Source organism: Pollicipes pollicipes, unplaced genomic scaffold (genome assembly GCF_011947565.3).
Source record: "Pollicipes pollicipes isolate AB1234 unplaced genomic scaffold, Ppol_2.1 Scaffold_5724;HRSCAF=6776_pilon_pilon_pilon, whole genome shotgun sequence".
NCBI classification, from domain to species: Eukaryota; Metazoa; Arthropoda; class Thecostraca; order Pollicipedomorpha; family Pollicipedidae; genus Pollicipes; species Pollicipes pollicipes.
This window is the reverse complement of record NW_023596746.1, coordinates 7,598,854-7,612,611: the sequence shown is the minus strand read 5'-3', so window position 1 is coordinate 7,612,611 and position 13,758 is coordinate 7,598,854. Positions and strand designations below refer to the sequence as shown.

At 55.7% G+C, this 13,758-nt stretch overlaps 1 pseudogene; it reads right to left on the bottom strand.

Annotated features, from left to right (window-relative positions):
• Positions 1-6,312: 6,312 nt before the first annotated feature.
• On the bottom strand, positions 6,313-12,915 carry LOC119103816 (chromatin assembly factor 1 p55 subunit-like; annotated as a pseudogene).
• Positions 12,916-13,758: the final 843 nt, after the last annotated feature.

Genomic DNA, 13,758 nt, shown 5'->3' with positions numbered 1-13,758 from the left:
CCAGGTAAATGTGCAGAAGAGTACTGCTGATCGCATGTACGTTATGTAAGAAATAAGTTCATTCATGTTTGCATTCTGGTCCTGTTTGATCCCGAAGTCCCTGTTTATCAGATCATAATAGGAATGTCGCTTAGCTACATCTACCTCGCGCCATTCATTCACGAATGTGTCGTCCATAAAACCGGACGTCTCTCCTTCATTAAGTCGGTCATGGGTATCGTGGCAGTTCCGAACGATCGGCAAGTCCGAAAATATAAGTGTGACGGTGTTCCCATCGACCCGGAGTACACATGACACTATATAGCACTCGTCATAGATTGGAACTGTGCTGAGCTGTGCCATGGACTGCTGTGCCGCCACCAGAGATGTCGGCTTAAACGCAGTTTGAGCCCTGGTTCAAGCAGCATACTGCACACCGCTTGGCTGCCGAATAGACGCACGTGGAGGGCTGAAAGGGCCCAATAGCAGGCAGGTTGGCGGTACTTTGTCCCCGGCCGGGGCTCTGTATCGCGAACGCATCACTGCCACTTGGCGGCAGGTGGTTCGCGATATCCCTCGGCTGCCACTCGGCAGCAGAAGCCTCTTTTCATCCACACCAGTTCTCTGATCTATCCTGTCCACGTTCCGCGGAAAAATCCCCGGGCAGGTATGCGGATGCGGGCTAGCCGCTGCCAGTGAGGAAGGGCTGGACTTTGAACGGTGATCTGATCTTCGCGGGTCACGCCACTACCACCGGCTGTGCGATGCAGCGGCATGTAACGCAGCCTGCCTGCGCCCGTGGCCGTGGCTCCACCTGCAAGCAGGCTACACACATGCTTCCAAGAGAGACGGTACATGATGTTTAGGTACCGGGATGTAGCGGACGATTAGCTTGATTTACAACGTTTTTGCATGTGGCTGGAGTAACGGTATGCTTTCGCCTGAAGCCGTGATTCATTGTGAACTTTTCGCAGCATTCTCGCACTCAAACATGTGTGACACAGGCCTCTCATTCGGGCTTGCGAAGCAACTTATCCTACCCACACTGCGGGTGGTTCGGGGTCTCCTTGGGTCGTCCCCGACTCTGCCCGAATCCGCTTTGGTCCTGGCTGCTTGTGACGTCACCGACCTAGTGTTTCCCGACGTGTTCATCTGCTGCGGATCGGACGTGTTCCTGGAACCTGTCTGTGGCGTGACTTTGCTGGCCGGCACTGCGCGCTGCGGTGGGTGTCTCCACCTCGCGGACGGCGGTTAAGCTGTAGTTGGTCGATCGGCCGATCACGGCGAGTTTTGTAGAGCGGTCTTCGTCCCAGGATGTATGTATTGGATGATTAAAAGAGGCTTCGGCCGGGACTACCTCAGAAACTCGCCCTACTCGGCTTGCATGTTGACAAACTGTACCGGGGCATGATCTACCGCTACAATATATTAGGCCGTGAGAAGGGCTTGCGATTTTCTATTAGAGATGGCTGGTTCTCCGTGGCCACATCGGTAAGCTGACTGGTGAAAGCAGCCGATGCCTGTGCGGAATACGTACAGCCACGATAATCGTGCTTTTGTCAAACCCCGCCTGTGCCCGTGATGTGATGGTTTCTTACACTTCGCCGCCTATGGGTGACAAAGGTGAATATGGCCGTGATAGTTAAAGATCCGTGACCCTGGTGTGATGTTCCGAACAGCGTGGTGATCACCGGCGTGAGACGTGGGTCAGGTCTGTGACCCTGGTATGGCGGATGCGTGCCCCTCATGGCGTATCGGTATGCAGTGGAGCTGATCCACTGCATACCGATACGCCACTCAGTACTATACGTCACTCAGTGGGATGGACCCACATGCACCGCACAGCTGGCCTGGACTGCGCCACGGCGTCCGATGAACCTGAGCGGTGACCCGGGCGCCATAGTCTTGTCCCCTCGTTGCTTACCGATGTCAGAGGAAGATCCAGTCCTGTGACGACTTCGTAGTTGGTACCCTCCGTCGCACAACGGCGCCAGGTCTTAACCGGATGCTGAAATACCTCGTGAAGTCTTATCGGTTCACTTCTGCTCGAAACCTCTCCAAAGATAGGAAAGTCATACCCTTTTGTGAGTTCTCAGAATCAACTTCTTTTGTGTGCTAGAGGCGTCTGTTTCTGCGTAGTTTTATGCTTGCGTCTGTGTGTGTCTACGCATTTGTCCGTGAAAAGGTTTTCGATGCTCTGCGTTCCTAAACACGAAACAGGTTTTGTGCAAGCCTTTTAAAATTTAACCACACCAGCAAGCATTTGGTCCCATATCTTAGAGGCGATGATAAGATCAGTCAAAAACTGGGAGCCATTAGGGGCCTGCGATAAGATCTGTTAAAAGTTGGGTGAAGCAGACACGACTGCCAGACCGGCAGGCACCGGGCCCTGGAGCCGTTCAGTGATGCCCGCCGTGCGGCCGTGTGTTGCAGCTCAGCGACTGTGACGTCAGCGTGACGTGGGCCTCGGCGGCGGCCTGCAGCACCGGCCGGGACCGACAGCGGGCGGCGCAGCCCTCCTCCGGACACGCCGGTACGGCCGGCACGGTGCTGAACGGCCCGACGACCCAGCCGGGCCAGGCTGCGGCGCGTTGCGCTCAGGGGCGTGGGACGGTCTGGCGCAGCTCAGGAGTGATGCTATGACCTGCGTGGGATGGCGTTGGGAGCTGTGCTCTCGGTGTAGTACAATGCTGATCCGCTTGCGCAGGTGCGAGGGCATGATCTGCACTGGCCGGCCGCTGACTCCGGGTCAGACGGCGTTGTCTCTGCTGACCTCAGGCTGCACTGCGTCGTTTCCATGGTTCCAGTTTGCGCCGTCCTCTCTGACCCCACGTGTCTCAGCGCCGTTCTCCCTGACCTCACGTGTCTGTCAGCGCCGTCCTCCCTGATCCCACATCAGTTAGCGCCGTCTCCCCTGACTCCACATCAGTCGGCGCCGTCTCTACTGACCCCAAATCGCCCCCGCTAACCGCGCGACCGACCCCAGGTCGGACGGTGGCCTGGCTGCTGCTGTTTGGGCTGGTCGGCGCCGGCGGCGTGGCGCTTCTCTGGCGCCGCGGTCGGCGCGGCTGCGGCTGGCTCCGTCGACAAGCTGCTCTCGCCGGGCACGCGCGCCACGGCGCACTACCGGCGCGTAAGTACCGGCCTCGCGCTGGCCGACGGCGGGACTGGGGCCCGCCCGACGCGTCCCGTGCGTCCCGCGCCGGCCTCTGGCGTCGGCCGGCCCGGTCTGCCCGGTGTGACCGCTGACCGGGCTGACGCTCCGAAGGCCGAGCTGTTCCAGTGACCCCGGTGACCGGCGGTCCCCTGGCGCTTACCCATGACCAGAGATCTCAGGCCATTAGTGTTACCATGAATGACAATTGCTGGGTGTGCGCTGTGTCCTGTGTTCCCTGGGTGTGTACCCTGTCCGGTGACCCCTGGGTGTGTACCGGATCCGGTGTTCCCTGGGTGTGTACCGTATCCGGTATTCCTTGGGTGTGTACCGTGCCCGGTGTTCCTTGGCTGTGTACCGTGTTTTGGTGTCCGTTGGGTGTGTACCGTATCTGATGTCCCTTGGGTGTGTACCCTGTCCTATGTTCCCTCGGTGTGTGCCCTGTCCTGTATTTCCTGGGTGTGTATCATGTCCGGTGCCAGCTAGCTGTGTACCCTGTCCTGTGTTCCATGGGCGCGTATCCTGCCCTGTGTCCGACAGGCGTGTACCCCGTCCGGTGTTCCCGGGTGTGTTCCGCTGGCCGCTGGCAGCTGAGCGCCCCGTCTCTGCGCGTCGCCAGGTGCGGCTGGAGGAGACCGCTGACTCTGAGAGCGCGCTGCTGCTGGACGACTCGCTCGAGGGCCAGGAGTCGCCGCGGCCGGTCCGCCGCCGGCCGCCGTCGCCGCCGCCGCCGCCACCGCTCGCCGCCGGCATGGCGGACGTGCCTCTGGACGCGCCGACCGACTCGGACGACGAGCTGCTGCTTGTCTAGCCGCGCCGACCGGGGCGGACCAGGCGGGACAACCTGCCGCTGCCGTGCGGGCACGGACGCTACCAGCTGTCTGACGCGAGAGTGCCCGGTCGCTCCCCGCTGACTGGGGCAGGAGTGCTCGGTCGCTGCGCGCTGACTGGGACAGGAGTGCTCGGTCGCTCCCCGCTGACTGGGGCGGGAGTGCTCGGTCGCTGCCTGCTGACTGGGGCAGGAGTGCTCGGTCGCTCCCCGCTGACTGGGGCAGGAGTGCCCGGCCGCTGTCAGCTGGCTGACGTGGAGTGTTTGTGTTTGGTCACTGGGAGCTGGCTGGGACAGGAGTGTTCTGTCGCTGGTAGTTGTCTGGGGCAGGAGTGCCCGGTCGCTACCAGCTGGCTGACACAGGACTGCTCGATCGCTGTCAGCTGGTTGGGCAGGAGTGCCCGGTCGCTGTCAGCTGGTTGGGCAGGAGTGTTCGGTCGCTGTCAGCTGGCTAGGCGGGAGTGTCCGGTCGCTGTCAGCTGGCTGACGGAGGAGACCTGGGCTGGTGGCGGCTGGCTGTTGCAGGTCTCTCGCCCGGCGGCCCGGGCCGTGGAGGCAGCCGATGACTGACTGACGCAAGCGTGGCTGTCACGGCATTATCGTGGTCAGCACGAGACCCCTGGGGGCAGGGGCCACGTCACGTAGCGTCGTGGCCGAGGGAGCAAGGCACCCACGGGCCACAGAACAGGGACTGTGCCGTATTAGGCACTGCTGTGGCGAGGCTTAACTCTCACTTTTCCGGACGTGCTGAGGCTTGTTCAGGTTACGAAGGCATCGCTTTTAATGAGATTTGAACAGGTGCTTTCGATGAGACGCGAACGGAGGTGCGTTATTGGCTGATGAATGATCTCCAGTCCTACATCTTACGTGGTCGTTATCGCGGCATTGTCATGTCACAGTCATGTCGTTGACGGTGATGTGGAATGGACGAGCTGGTTGCTTCATCTCTTTCATGAAGGGATCGATTTATTCCACTTCGTATATTGAGTCAAGTGTTAATGCCAGCTGAACAATGTCTGTGATGCTCTTCTATGATTCGAGCTGTGCATGTCGGTCTTTGGATTATTTTATCTGTGCAAAAACGATGGGTCGCGTGATCGGGATGGGGCTGCTCCGCCTGCACGAGGCTTGGCGCTTGCGGTCGCGCACTAGTTCCGGATCCCGCCGCCAGGCGGACGCGGGCGTCGCAGGAGCCGTCTCAGGTGTCTCCCGCAGGTGATCGCCTCCTGCTTGGGGTGACGTGCTAGTCTTGCGCGCGAGGCGTCGTGTGTTAGCCGTATCCATGCTGTTCGTGCCAGTAGTCGCAGAATAAAATGCACACCGAGCCGGCTGTGCCATGATGGGGATGATCTGGGCTTTGGGGCACACGGATTACGCTGGTCATATGGCGCCCAAAGCTGGCTGCGGCGACCGGCCACGTAGGCCCGCATGGAACGAGGGCGGGGGATTATCCGCTGCCGGCCGGCATCTGCGGCCGCCGGGCGTCAAAAACTCTCAGCCTGGACGCACGGCGCGTCGCGGGTATCACCCGCGGCTCACCAGCTGCATCAGAACCCGTGTCCCTCTTACAGCCCCGCCGAGCTGCGGTCGGTGTGCAATCTCATGACTACTGTCAGATTAACGTATGATTAATGTTCACACATTTGCAATTTGCCCTCTAAATCAAATCTGGTGATTCTGTTATTTTGTGCATTATCAAGGGGCAGTCAACGGCGTCATACCGACGCCGTCGTCGATTTGCTTTCAATTTCGATCAGTTTTGTGAAGCGATCGACCAGACTCGAATGGCATGCGCCGTGACGTAACTGAAGACATATTTCAATTACGGATCTCCCGAGCGACAAAGCACTGAATCAACTTTCTGCGTGCAAAGCGTTCAAGGTCGAGTAGATTGAAAAGCTTCTCGGATAAAAAGTACTGATATTTCATAAAAGATGTACCCTACCCCTTACCCATAATCAAGACGTCGAGGGTATCCAGACATGGTATAAATGAACAGAATTGCCAGGTTTCATTTTTGTGTCGGTTTGAAGAAATCGGACATTCCTGCATTCAATGCAATTCGGACATTTTCAAGGGTGTACCTACAAACTCTTTACGTGTCCTCACCGGGCCAACAGCGAACTCCTTAAACACCTTGATCGCGCTCCCGAACAAACCACCAGACCGGAAGGAACCAAGTTCAACGGCACGCGACGCGACGCTTCAGTCAAGGGTATGGACGGTGTGCCGGAGTTACGCGCAGGACTACACCACGCCTGCTCCAGGCGGTCCTGTGCTAGCCCCCTACCCTGCCGGGACCGATGGCGTACCGTCCTCCGCCGCACGAAACACGTCCAAACACGCCGACGAAAACATGACCATCTATTACGCGAGCGCGGTGAATCTACAGACGGGAAAACAACGATGACGCACGAATTGAGAAATCACATGAGCCGGCAGCTCTCGGCTCCGAGCCGGGCGCCGTCGGCGCCCCACGTGTGCGCGCGTGCAGGGCCTGCCCCGTCAGGGACTCTCTGCACCAGTAGCGATCTCGGGCGCGGCCGAGGCGACCGCCTCAGTCGCGGTTGGCCTCGAGTTCGGCCGGTTGCGCCTCGGGCTCCTCGTCATTGTAGATGTTCTCGGCCATCTGCCACACCTGCATGATATTGTCCTCGGAGACGGAGCACACCACCCACGGCTCGTTGGGGTTCCACGAGAAGTCGGAGATCTTGGCCGTGTGGCCGCCGTGGATGAAGAGCAGCTCCGGCGGCCCCGTCCTCAGCGTCCTCGGCCGACTGCTCCTCGCCGATCTTGCTTAGGTCCCAGACGTGCAGGCGCCGGTCGGTGCCGCTGCTCGCCAGGATCGTCTCGTTGTGCGGCGACCACTGCACCTGGAAGATCTCGTCCTTGTGCGACTCGAACGAGTGCAGCTTGAGCTTGAGGTTGCGTAGGTCCCACAGCGCCACCGTCTTGTCGGCCGAGCCCGTCGCCAGGATGTACTCCGAGTAAGGGTTGAACGAGAGGCAGTTGACCTCGGCCGTATGCGCGTCGACGATGTGCGACGGCTTGTTGGTGGTGCTGGAGCGCGTGTCCCAGATCATCAGCTTCTGGTCGTCGGCCACAGAGCCGAAGAACGTCGGGTGCAGCAGGTGCCACGCCACGTCCTGTGATACAGGCCGGCGAAACGTCAGCAGGGCCGCACGCCCCCACGCACACATACGCACACGCACACGTATCCGCACACGCACGCGCACGCACACGTATCCGCACTCGCACACGCACGGGCACGCGCACGCACACACACAAACACGCACCTGGTAAGGCACACCGCGCGCCGCGCCACCACGCTGGTCGCGCTATGAATGATTAGATTTGAGACGGGAAATTGCGCGGCATGCGTGTGTAGGCAGTACATTGGGCGTGTGATTACAAGGTCTGCGGTTCGACTCCCTGACGCAAGATGTACATTTTATTGTCAGACGAGCCAAATCATCACCTGCAACGCAACCATACAAAGACGCTCCTCACTGCTCGGGCATGGACATGACACAGAATGCGCATCGGCCAGGCTGTACAGCACGGTCGTATCATACCAGGTCTTCGGTAAAACGAATGCACGCACCCATACACTGCTGGACGTGCGCGCGCACCACAACTTCAAAGAAAGCTCTGGTGCGGCTGCATGCGCCGCCAATCGCGGGTTCCCCCGCCACGGCTTGCTCCGAACGAGTGGTTCAGCAGACGGTGCAACGCGTGTGGCTCACTGCCGTCACCAAATGCCAGGCAGCGCCCACAACATCGCTGACCGGCCGGCCGTCCGGACCGGGCCGCGCAGCCGCCGCCGCCGCCGGAGAGCTCACCTCCACCACGGCCGTGTGTCCGGTGAAGATGTTCTTGGCGTCCACCACCTTGTTCTCCTTGGGAGTAGCGTTGATGTCCCAGAGGCAGATGGTGTGGTCGTCCGAGGCCGACAGCAAGTTGCCGTTGACAGACGGGTTCCAGGAGAGGCCGTACCCCTCCTTCTGGTGGCCCCGCAACCTGGCGGCCACGTCACGTGCGTTGATTGGGATGTTGCTTCAGATTGGTGGTCAAAAGACGGTGAATATGTCACTAACGTCCCGTAACACATGCCAGATTTATGGCAAGAGCCGCATTTAGCACACAGCACGAACCATGCCATACTTAGGTACCAATAAAGGGCAGGCGCAGAATGACCGCTGCAGTCGAAGCGTCTCGAAACCCAAACATCGCCATCCATACCAACAGAATAAGTACAAACGTAGCACATAAGAATCTATACATTTATCAATAGGACAGGTGACATATACATCCACATATCAGCCAATAACATTGCACATATTCGAGAGAGCTGCATGGAAAAGCGTTAGGAGCTGCTGATGCCAGATGGCGCCGGGCCTGGCTCGCACGCGTCTGTCGGCCACAACGCTGGCAAGGGGGCACGCGGATGTCGCTCGGCCCCGCCCCAAAAGACCTGAGGTCGGGGCTGCACTCGCCGCCGGCGTCCGGCTTGCTCGGGTGCTTGGTGTAGTCGAACACGAGCACGTCCGAGCTGGGCGTCTTGGTGGCGATGACGCACGGGTTCTGCGGCATGTAGCGCGCCCGGTTCACCTCGCCCTCGTGGTTGATCTTGATCTCGATGTCGATCCGGCCGTTCACTGAGCTGAAGCCGCCGAACTCTGCCGCGCAGGGAGGCCGGTGAGGCGGCGGTGGGCACACGGCCGTCGCCAGCGAGGCACAACAGCCGATCACAGGAGACCGACATACGCCACTGCTGTTACGCCACATACACATACGCCACATACGCTTCCTGTGTTCATCGATTTCCAAGGCGTCGCAGTCTTCGCGTTTGGCAAGAACCAACACACCAACACAAGAACCAACATGCCGGCCGACACCGAACGATGGGTTCACCGCTCAACGATGGGCGTGCGGTACGCACCGCGTGGTACGCTCTCGTAGTGGGACCCCCCCCCCCCCCCCCCCCCCCGATCTGCGGACCATCGATGCCCGACACAGCAGCGCATGCGCCGCCCCATTCGCTGTTGTCATGGAATACCTAATCGGACACAGCGGCGTACGTACCGCCCCGTTCGCTGTCGTAGTGGGACGGGTCGAGCTGGGCGTCCTCGGTCGGCAGCTGCACGGACGCGATCAGCAGGTGGTTCTGCTCGTCGGACGTGTGCGTACCCAGGATCAGCCGGTGGATGGTGTAGTCCCGCCCGTCCGGCCTGCCCGACCACCCGTACGTCACCGACCAGCGCCGGCCGCCCACCATCCGCCAGCGTACAGCAGCGCAGCACGGCGGAAAGAGCAACATGCGGGTGACAAGAGTCAGCACAGAGCGCCCACCAGGCCTACCTACATCCCACGCAGGCAAACCAAGAGCCACAGCGCGGGATTCCAACATTACGTCATTCGGCTCGCTGAACAGGCTCGCTCAGTTCGGCCGCTCAACAGATCGCAGTTACAAGCGGAAACCCGCGTACTTTCTCCCGCGATCAACGCCGCGTGCACCGCCCACCAGAGTGGTCTGAACGTGGATAGGGACGATCGGGCGCCCAGCCCCTGCGCCCGGTAAGAGCGAGGGGCGGTCGGTGGCGCGCGCGCACACCTGGTCACATCCGGCAGCCACTGGGCCGTCAGCGAGGGCCATTCCAGCGCGTGCGTCATGACCAGGTCGTAGAGGAACGGCGTGTTCTTCTTCCAGATCTTGTACTCCTCATTGATGACGCGCTCCTCCACTGCGTCGTCGAAGTTGTCGCCCGCGGTTACTGCGGCTGCGGGACGCGGCACAGGGTCAGACGGCACGGGTCAGGTCGGTCATCAACCAGCCACGCAGCTGTGAGACGCGGCAAAGGGTCAGATGAGACGGGTTACGCAGCACAGGGTCAGATGGAACAGGTCACCCGACATAGGGTCAGGTGGGACGGGTCACGCAACCTAGGGTCAGATGGGACGGGTCAGGTCGGTCATCAACCAGCCACGCTGCTGCAATACGCGACACAGGGTCAGAGCAGGGCAGGTCCTGTCTTCAGGACACAATACAAGGTTACTAGAGGTCGGGTCGGGTTACCAGCAGCCACTGTGGTACAAGGCCATTGGAGGATGGATCAGTCAGCACCTGAGCAGCTTGCATGTTCTGCTCCATTTGCTACCATCAGACTGAAACTGACCTTCGAAATATCATAGGCACATCAGCAGTGCTTTTGGTGACCTTTAAGCATTTAAATGTTTTGTGATAAGGACCTTTAACAGCCAAAACAGTTCACTCACCTCCGTCCTTTTCTGTCATGGTGGCTCTTGATGTGTGCTATTCTTGCATGTATGCCTGGCTTCCTAGCCTGTGTTTGTCACCTGCACGGCTGGCTGGAAACTGGCACTGAAAACAAAAGTCACAATTTACAACTGCTACTGCCAGATGCATGCTGTGACTTCATCTTCAGCTTTTTAATATGCTGTGGCTTAAATCAACAAAGGCTAAGCCATAGAAACTGCACAAGAAAATGGCTGTTTTAACATGAGCAACACCCAATCAAAATGCTTGCATTCATTGCTCTTCTTTTGCCATTGTCAATCAAAAGCAAACCTAGCAAAGCTCTGCAACTTCACTGAATTAAACTGACTAATCTAACCAGCCACACAGCCAACAAATTTCAAGCCATGATCTTTCCAAAGTGTGTGTGTGTGTGTGTGTGTGTGTGTGTGTGTGTGTGTGTGTGTGTGTGTGTGTGTGTGTGTGTGTGTGTGCGTGCGTGCGTGCGTGCGTGCGTGCGTGCGTGCGTGCGTGCGTGCGTGCGTGCGTGCGTGCGTGCGTGCGTGCGTGCGTGCGTGCGTGCGTGCGTGCGTGCGTGTGTGTGTGCGTGCGTGCGTGCGTGCGTGCGTGCGTGCGTGCGTGCGTGCGTGCGTGCGTGCGTGATGCATGCATGCATGCGTGCATGCATGCGTGTGTGAGAACACTACACATCAGTACATTTTCACTGTAAAACTCATGAGTACAGGATATCCCACAAAACAATCCAACAACTGTGTGTTTCAACACTGTTCATAATGCAGCAGCTGCATGCTGCCCAAAAAATGTCTCTTCTTCTTTCAGTAAAACTAAGAATGAGATGCAGGTTAACTACTGAATGTTAAAAAAGATTGTTGTGTTTGTTGTGTGATGCTGACCACATGATCGCTGCTCAATAATCCTGGGATGGTCTGGATGTCTCTGGATGGTTGCAGTTGTCTCTGTTGTCTCTCTAGTTGCCTCTCTAAAAGTAGAATGCTCTTTGAAAACTGGCTTTTCCTTCATAACCAATCTGTATAAGTCTGAATCAGTGTTGAGCCACTGCATTCAGCTGGAACCCTGAAATTCAGCATTGCCCTAAATTCCGTGAACCCTGCATTCAGCTGCAACCCTTTGGTATGATATTCTTGCTAGGAACTGTCTTTGCGACATCATAGTTCACTGATACATTGGCTCTCCATGTGCTGAAATCAGTGGTGACCATGTGCCAGACTTGGAGCACTCGACTCAGCTGTGTACATGCTTTGAAATTATTGCAGGAGTGTTGCTGCTGTCACACATGTTCAGCAAAACTTTAATTTTTTGTCATCTAGGTTCAGAGAAGCTCAGCCTAATGTCAGCTTGAAAATGATCCTGAGAATATATGTGGCTTTATATTATATTATATTCTGATAAGATATATTCTGATATATTATAAGATATAGTCTGATAGGACTACTCTGATGGTGAGCAGTATGCACATGAACCAATCTGTAAAACATGGCACATTTTAGCACAAGCTTATTGGTTATATATATATATAACTCAAGCTTTGGGCAAGAGTTAATATTTAGGGCAGATATACCTCTGTGGGATAGCTTGAAAAATTATGGGACAAATTATAGCACTTCAGTATAAGTACTGAGCTGCAGCGAAAACCAGACAGAACTGGATAATGTACAGTGGCATGTAAAAAACAAAGGAATGGTAATTGATAAAGACAGGCAACCAACAGAGCTGATGCACCACACTGTTTCACCTGCATCATGTTTGGTACCAACATCACATCACTTTACTCAGCTCTAAATGAGGCTGCTTATCTAACCCACTGCGCAGTCAGACCTTCACCAAATACATTGAAATACTCAGACAAAAAAAGAAAGTTAGGTGTAAGCATAGCATTCACTTCAGTCAGCTTCTACCCCTTGTGCTGAATAGGTAAACCAGCAGCAACAACCACTCTCCAAAAGGGTCAGTGTCAGTGTAGCAGTTCTGACATGAAAACTGATTGCTCATATCACAAAATAATTAATACATTTTTTAATCTTGTAAATTTGATGACACTCCAGTGTCATGACAAACATTAGATGGTGAACTAGCTGTGGGTCTGATGCACCGCAAGCAAAGCAATACAGGTGATAAGTAGTCAGTAGATACAAATGAGGTTGTAAAAAATTGGGAGACCCCATATTCTCTACATAAAAGCCTCTGCTCTAATCAGAGAGGCAACTGCTCCTTTAGGGGCAGAATCAAGCCTGCCCTGACTATCTCATTGACTGGTGTGCTGACTTTGGCAGACTGGAATATGAGCCACTCTTGAAGCCTGCCTGGCCCAAGTAAATACCCACCCACGCTACACGTTTGCTTGGGTCAAAAGAAAGCAAAATAAAGTGTACCTTTAGATACATGTTCCTTTTGTGGCTGTCCAGAAGAGGACATTGCTTGTGACAAAACATCACCTTTATCACTAAAATAAGCAAACAAGGATAAATGTAAATGAACTAAGTGCTGTGCCTGGTGAACCAGTGAATACTCATTGCATACTTCATTTACTGGGGCCAGGCAATCAAAGATAAGAAGTCTGTGCTGATGTTACCAAGACCTACCTCACCTAGAGAAGCATTGAATGCAAAAAAACTGTTCCCGCCACTCTCGGCTTTGGTACCAAAAGTCAAAAACCAGCGCCTGTATCCTTTCTGCCGCACGAACGACAAAGCCAGCCGCCCGACAAATGAAAACCAGGTGCGTTTGCCGCCCAACCTCACAGCCCGACAATTTCAAACGACAAAATTCGTCGCAATGTCGCGCCAAAGTGCTGGTAACACGTTTCTAAGCAAGATGTTAGTTAAATACCCACCAATAATAAAAACCGACGTACGAACCACTAGAGGTCAACCCCCTACGCAGAGCCCCACATACCGCGCCAAAATTGTTCATGCCAGACAAACGATTTAGCCTTATGCCAGATGTAGTTGGTGGCAGCATCTGGTGTTAAGCGAATCTATTACATTGCCTCTTCGAAAGACAACCATGCATATGCTAAAAGATGAAACAATACAGGATAAACAGCATTTTTAGGCAACTAAATGCAATTAGTGAAATATCTGTATCACAAGGTTTTCCAGAGACGGGGCTCATTTAAAAATACCTTCAAATCATGGGATAATAAGCTGTATGGGATATACTACACTCATGGTCGAGTTCCTTCTCACGCTGCAAAGCGTTGCAATTTGATTGTCGGAAGCAATGCATTGCGATGCAATGGCATTGCAATGTCTGCAAGATCGAACGCAGACAAGAGTATAGCCATGCACTAGATATAGTGACAAAAATAGTAGTTTATACTACAGCACTGCGGAAGGCTCGAAGGTCCAAGACCTTACAAAGAACGATAAATTGACCCTCGCTCCCTGTGATGCATCTAGGCAACTATGCCTGACATGGCGACGCATGTCTTGAGCATGACAGAAATGGCAAGTGAGTGGAAGCAGTGTTTTAGACACAGTCGATGAGCAAAAGGTCCAC